Source organism: Cervus elaphus, chromosome 26 (genome assembly GCF_910594005.1).
Source record: "Cervus elaphus chromosome 26, mCerEla1.1, whole genome shotgun sequence".
Lineage (NCBI taxonomy): Eukaryota > Metazoa > Chordata > Mammalia > Artiodactyla > Cervidae > Cervus > Cervus elaphus.
This window is the reverse complement of record NC_057840.1, coordinates 46,082,744-46,088,075: the sequence shown is the minus strand read 5'-3', so window position 1 is coordinate 46,088,075 and position 5,332 is coordinate 46,082,744. Positions and strand designations below refer to the sequence as shown.

The window sequence follows — 5,332 nt, the reverse complement described above, 5'->3', positions numbered from 1 at the left end:
CATATACACATTTGTGCATGCTTATCTCTTTAGTTCATCCATCTAGCTCATACTAGGCATTAGTATTGACATATTTACTGACTGAGCCAATGACGCACTTCATAATGAGTTCAGCATTAAAAGTGTTTCATTAATGGGAATGTCTTCACTTCTTATCAGGCAGGGTTAACACTCTGGGAAAGTACATGCTAAAAATAAGTATAATTGAATCTGTTTATTTTGCACTTAAAGAGACCTTTTAACTTCAATGCCATTTTAAATATATTTATTCATTTTTATTGTTTATTTATGAAATGAACATTTATTAAGTTCCTAATGTGTGCCAAGTGTGAGGGACGCAACTGTGAATAAATAGAATGTCTCAAATTTTTGCAGCAAACAGGCTTGTGGTTCTTTTTTATTTGTTTTAAGAAAGAGAACACAATGAATGAAGTGAACAGTTGTCTGTATTCTTTCTTCCTGGACAATGCTAGTTAATATAAAAAAGTGCTATGCATGCATAGCTAAAATATTTAAACCATTTAGAAAGGAGTGAGATGGAAAGTGAAAGAAATAACCCTAGCCCAGTTCCCAGTTTATTCCCCTAAAGATGATCACTGTTTTAATTCTCTTATAACTCTTCCGGAAAAGAAAGAAGCAAACATATTTTCTTGCTTACTTAGGGAAAAGATCTGATAATTATTTACTTCTGCTTTTTACTGAAATCACAGCATGGAAATTTTCCATATTAGCATGTGGATATTTACCTCGTTTTCATGGCAATGCAGTATTCTGGATTCCCTGTAATTAGTATAGCAGCTCTCCTATTGAATAGTTCCATTTTTCTATTGTTTCTACTATAAAAGCATTTTAATAACTATGTAATAGGCTGTAATAAATAACTGGTCAGTGGAGAATGCCATAGAATATTTAACATAGTCCCAAATTACGATACTAAATATTCTGATCCTGTGATCACACCAGAGAGTCCAGTAGTTCAGTAACTATTACTTCTCTGTGTGTGGAAGGACCAGAGAGTCTATCATAAGATAGGGAGTAAGGTAAGCAGTCAAAAAAAAAAAAAAAAAATCACACTTGGAAAGTAGTTTTTCACCCTGTTCTCCTTTTCTTGGAGCAGAGATAAGTGAATTTCCATAACAATGTCCCTAAAAAAAAAAGAGAGACAGTATTCCAAAAAGTACAGAAGTATAGGGAAAAAAATTCCTTTTGCCTGTTTTGTTAACCTGTCATTGGGGCAATGGAACTTTCTTTTGACCAGCAATTTGGGCTAAAACTCAGAATTTTTCACTGTCACCTCTCAGACGGTCACGTTTCCTTTGGAAGGCAGTTGATAAAAAGCTGAGCAGTGATTCTGCTCAAGGTACCGGTCCCCTGCTTTCAAGGAGCTGTGGGAAACCAAGACAGTCCACAGAATGCATTGCACGTAAGCACATTGACAGGAAAATGAGAGCGTTCATCTGAAACAGCCCGCCAGATGCTGCATGATATCCTGTCAATGTGGTTCACTTAATGCCGTCAAAGCCTTTCTGACGGCGTGGCTGTTTTCTCCTGTAACTGTCAAAGATGCTTTTGAATTGGCAGGCTCAGCGGGTATCACTTTTTAGTCTCCTTTTTATTTTTTCTTCAAGCTCACATGATCACACAGATGCCGTGAAGGACTAATCAATAAATCGACATGTAGATCTAACGAAGAGGATACATATATGAGCTAACTCATTTTATTGTTTTAAAATACCCTAAGGGGGCAAAGGGCTTCCCTAGTAGCTCAGTTGGAAATAATCTGCCTACAATGCAGGAGCTCTGGGTTCGATTCCTGGGCCTGGAAGATCCCCTGGAGAAGGAAATGGCAACCCACTCCAGCATTCTTGCCTGGAGAATCCCATGGACAGAGGAGCCTGGCAGTCCATGGAGTTGCAAGAATCAGACATGACTTAACGACTAAACTACCATCAAGGGGACAAAACACAAGAAATGATCTATTTCTAGCACGGTGATGCTTCACACCACTTAATTTCTGCCTTTTCGTGAGGTTGGGAATGTGAGTTACATATTTTCCTTTTTATTTATTTATTTTAAACTAGAAAGTGTGTGGCTAAATATGTTGTATTCTTTCCTTAAATCTCCAGGATTTTTGACAATATTTTCCCTAAGCATTGAAAGTGATGTTCTCTGAAGCTGAAAACTTTAAACTTCTAACAGATAAATGTGTGGACATAGCAGGACCAACCTCAAGGCTTAAGCTGTGAAAAAGAAGAACTAACAGACTGAAATATCAGTAATACAATTGTTCAGCTGGTTTTGACTTCAAACAATTTTGACACATAACATGTCAGAAAGTTTCTTTCTCAAAAATAAGATTCAGTCTCTTAAAGAGTTAGCTTTTTAGAAACTTTTAAATTTGAAATTGTTTAAATTCAAGAGAAGTAGAAAAAAACAGCATCCCCACATGCCTTTGACCAAGCTTCCTTAAATGATAACATTGTACAAAACTATTGTACATGTATCAAGACCAGCAATATGACATCTATACACCACTTTTATATAGTCTTTCCTCCCAATCCTACACCCTGGCAACTATGGAATTTTCTCCAGCATTACAATTTTGTCATTTAAAGAATGTTATAAAAATTAAATGAAAAAGCATATAAGCTGTTTTAAACAACTTTTCAGAGATAGGCTTGGCGTATCCTCAAGTCACCCATTTGGAATATAGCATTCAGTGAATTTCAGGATACTCACAGAATTGTGTAACCCATCACCATAAACTAATTTTAAACCTTTTTCACTCCAAAAAGAAACCCCATGCCCATCATGGCCTCCCTCCATTTCCCTACTCAAAAAGCTCATACAATGTTAGGAAATCAAGAATTACTTTCTACTTTCTGTCTCCCTGGATTTTTCTATTCTGTGTGTTTAATATAAGTGGAGCCATACAATAGATGACCTTCTGGTTTCTTTCAATTGAAAAGTAATGACACCAAACTTCACATTTTAGCACGCTACAGACTTCCATTCCATTTTTATTTCTGAATAATATTCTGTTATGTCTATACCATCTTTTATTTATTTATCATTCAGTGGAAATTTAAGTTGTTTAGCTTGGGGCTGTTATGACTGACACTCCTATGAACGATTGTCTTCACCCTGTGTGTCTGCTGCAGTCCATGGGGCCGCAGAGTCGGACGCGACTGAGCGGCTGTACTGAACTGAACTGAACTGAGTGTTTCTTATCTACTTGTTGAGTCATCTGGTAGTGAAGAGTGAAAGTAGCTCATTCGTGTCCGACTCTTTATGACCTCATGGACTACAGTCCATGGAATTCTCTAGGTCAGCATACTGGAGTGGGTAGCCTTTTCCTTCTCCAAGGAATCTTCCCAACCCAGGGATTGAACCTAGGTCTCCCGCATTGCTGGCGGATTCTTTACCAGCTGAGCTATCAGGGAAGCCTGAGTCATCTGGTAACTGCATATTATATGGGCAAATCACATCTTGCTCAACTTCATGATATGAGTGTTAAGTAGAGATATCTTCATTTTTCTATTATAAATACCCAGGAATATAATTGCTGGAACATATAGCACATATTCAGCTCAATAAGAAATTGCCAAGAATATGTAACTGGACTTAGAAAACCCAAGCTGTAGCTCTTTGGCCTTAAGGAAGGTTTGCAAAGCTTCCTGTATAGCTGAGATGTTATTTTTCCAAACAGAGTAGCGGCCATGTTTTTGCTCAAAACCCAGTTCAGTTTTGAGAGAGTGTAACAGTGTCTTCCCTTGTTTTATCTGGATGTTCCTTGAAGTGTTGTCGGTATTTGACTTTGTTTTGTAAGCCCTCAAATTCAGATACACAGCCACACAAAACCACATACCATAGACGACAATGTCCATTCTTGAGTGTTCTCTTAATAGCTTTTTTTACCATGTCTTTATAATACTTGCATAATGCTTCTTTTCTTGTGCATTTGTAGATAGCTCATACATATCTCCAGAAGCAGGAGCAAATTGCCAAATAAACACCGTTTCAAATCTAAACTTTTCTTCCTGGTCACAAAAGTAGTTCAAACTCTCAATCTTGCTGGACTCATTCACATGTAAATTATCAGCCATCTGAAGAAGGGCATCTACATTTAATTCCTCTGCATGGGTGTTAGATGTCTTGGGGACTGGAAAAGAACTTGCTCTTCAACAAATCAGAAGTGGTCTACCACAAATTTAAACTAATCAAAGTTTTCTTGTTTTTCAATTATCCTTTTTTTTTTTTTTTTTTTTTTTTTTTTTTTTATGTGAGGGTAACGTGCTCAGATTTGAAGGTAAAAACATGCTTCTGCAGGAGGTATTCCACTAGTAGCACAACAAAACTAATCGTGTTATTGGAGAAATCTATTTCCCATATGTCACTACAAAATGGTCTTTAAATATGTATGTTTATATTTTTCCCATTAATAATAAACTGTAATCTTCAGATATTTCTTTAAATAAAATATTTAGATCAATTCAATGAAATGAACTCTAGTGAGTGCAAAAACAGAAAAAAAAAAAAAATCTCCAAGCAGTCTCCAGAGTAGCTGTAATGATCCCATATCTCCCAAGCAATGCATCAGGATCTCGTTGTTCCATATCCTCATCAGAACTTAGTGTGTGTGTGTGTGTGTGTGTGAATCATATATATTTATCATACACACACACACACACACTCACTAGTGGGAAAGAAACTACCTGCCAATGTAGGAGATTAAGAGTTTGATCCCTGGGTCAGGAAGATCCCCTGGACGAGGGCATGGCAACCCACTCCAGTGTTCTTGCCTGGAGAAACTCATGGACAGAGGAGCCTGGCGGGCTACAGTCCATGGCATCACAAAGAGTCAAGCGCAACTGAAGCAACTTGGCGCGCAAGCACATGTAATTCTTCAGGAATAAGTGGTACCTTATCATGGCTTCAGTTTGCATTTCCATGATGGACAACGATGTCAACAACTTTCCTGTGAAGACTTGGTATTTCATATTCTCTTCCCTGACGTCTTTCATGTCTTTTGCTCATGTTCTAGCTGAATTGTATTCTTACGGTATCATTTAGAAAATATTTTATGATTATGGAAACAAGTCCTTGGTCGGTTGTGTGATTTGCTGATATTTGCCCCCAGTCTGTGGTTTGCCTTTTCATCCTCTTAACAAGGTCTTTCAGAAATCAAGTGATTTTAATCTAGCTGAAGCATACTGTCTTGATTATGTTTTTAATGAATTGTGCTCTTTGGAGTCATATCTACAAACTCTGCCTAATCTTAGGTCACATTGTCTTATCCAGTGTTTTCCGAAATCATAATTATGCTTTTTAC

At 37.2% G+C, this 5,332-nt stretch overlaps 1 pseudogene; it reads right to left on the bottom strand.

Moving 5' to 3' along the window:
- Window positions 1-3,590: 3,590 nt before the first annotated feature.
- On the bottom strand, window positions 3,591-5,024 carry LOC122684270 (annotated as a pseudogene).
- Window positions 5,025-5,332: the final 308 nt, after the last annotated feature.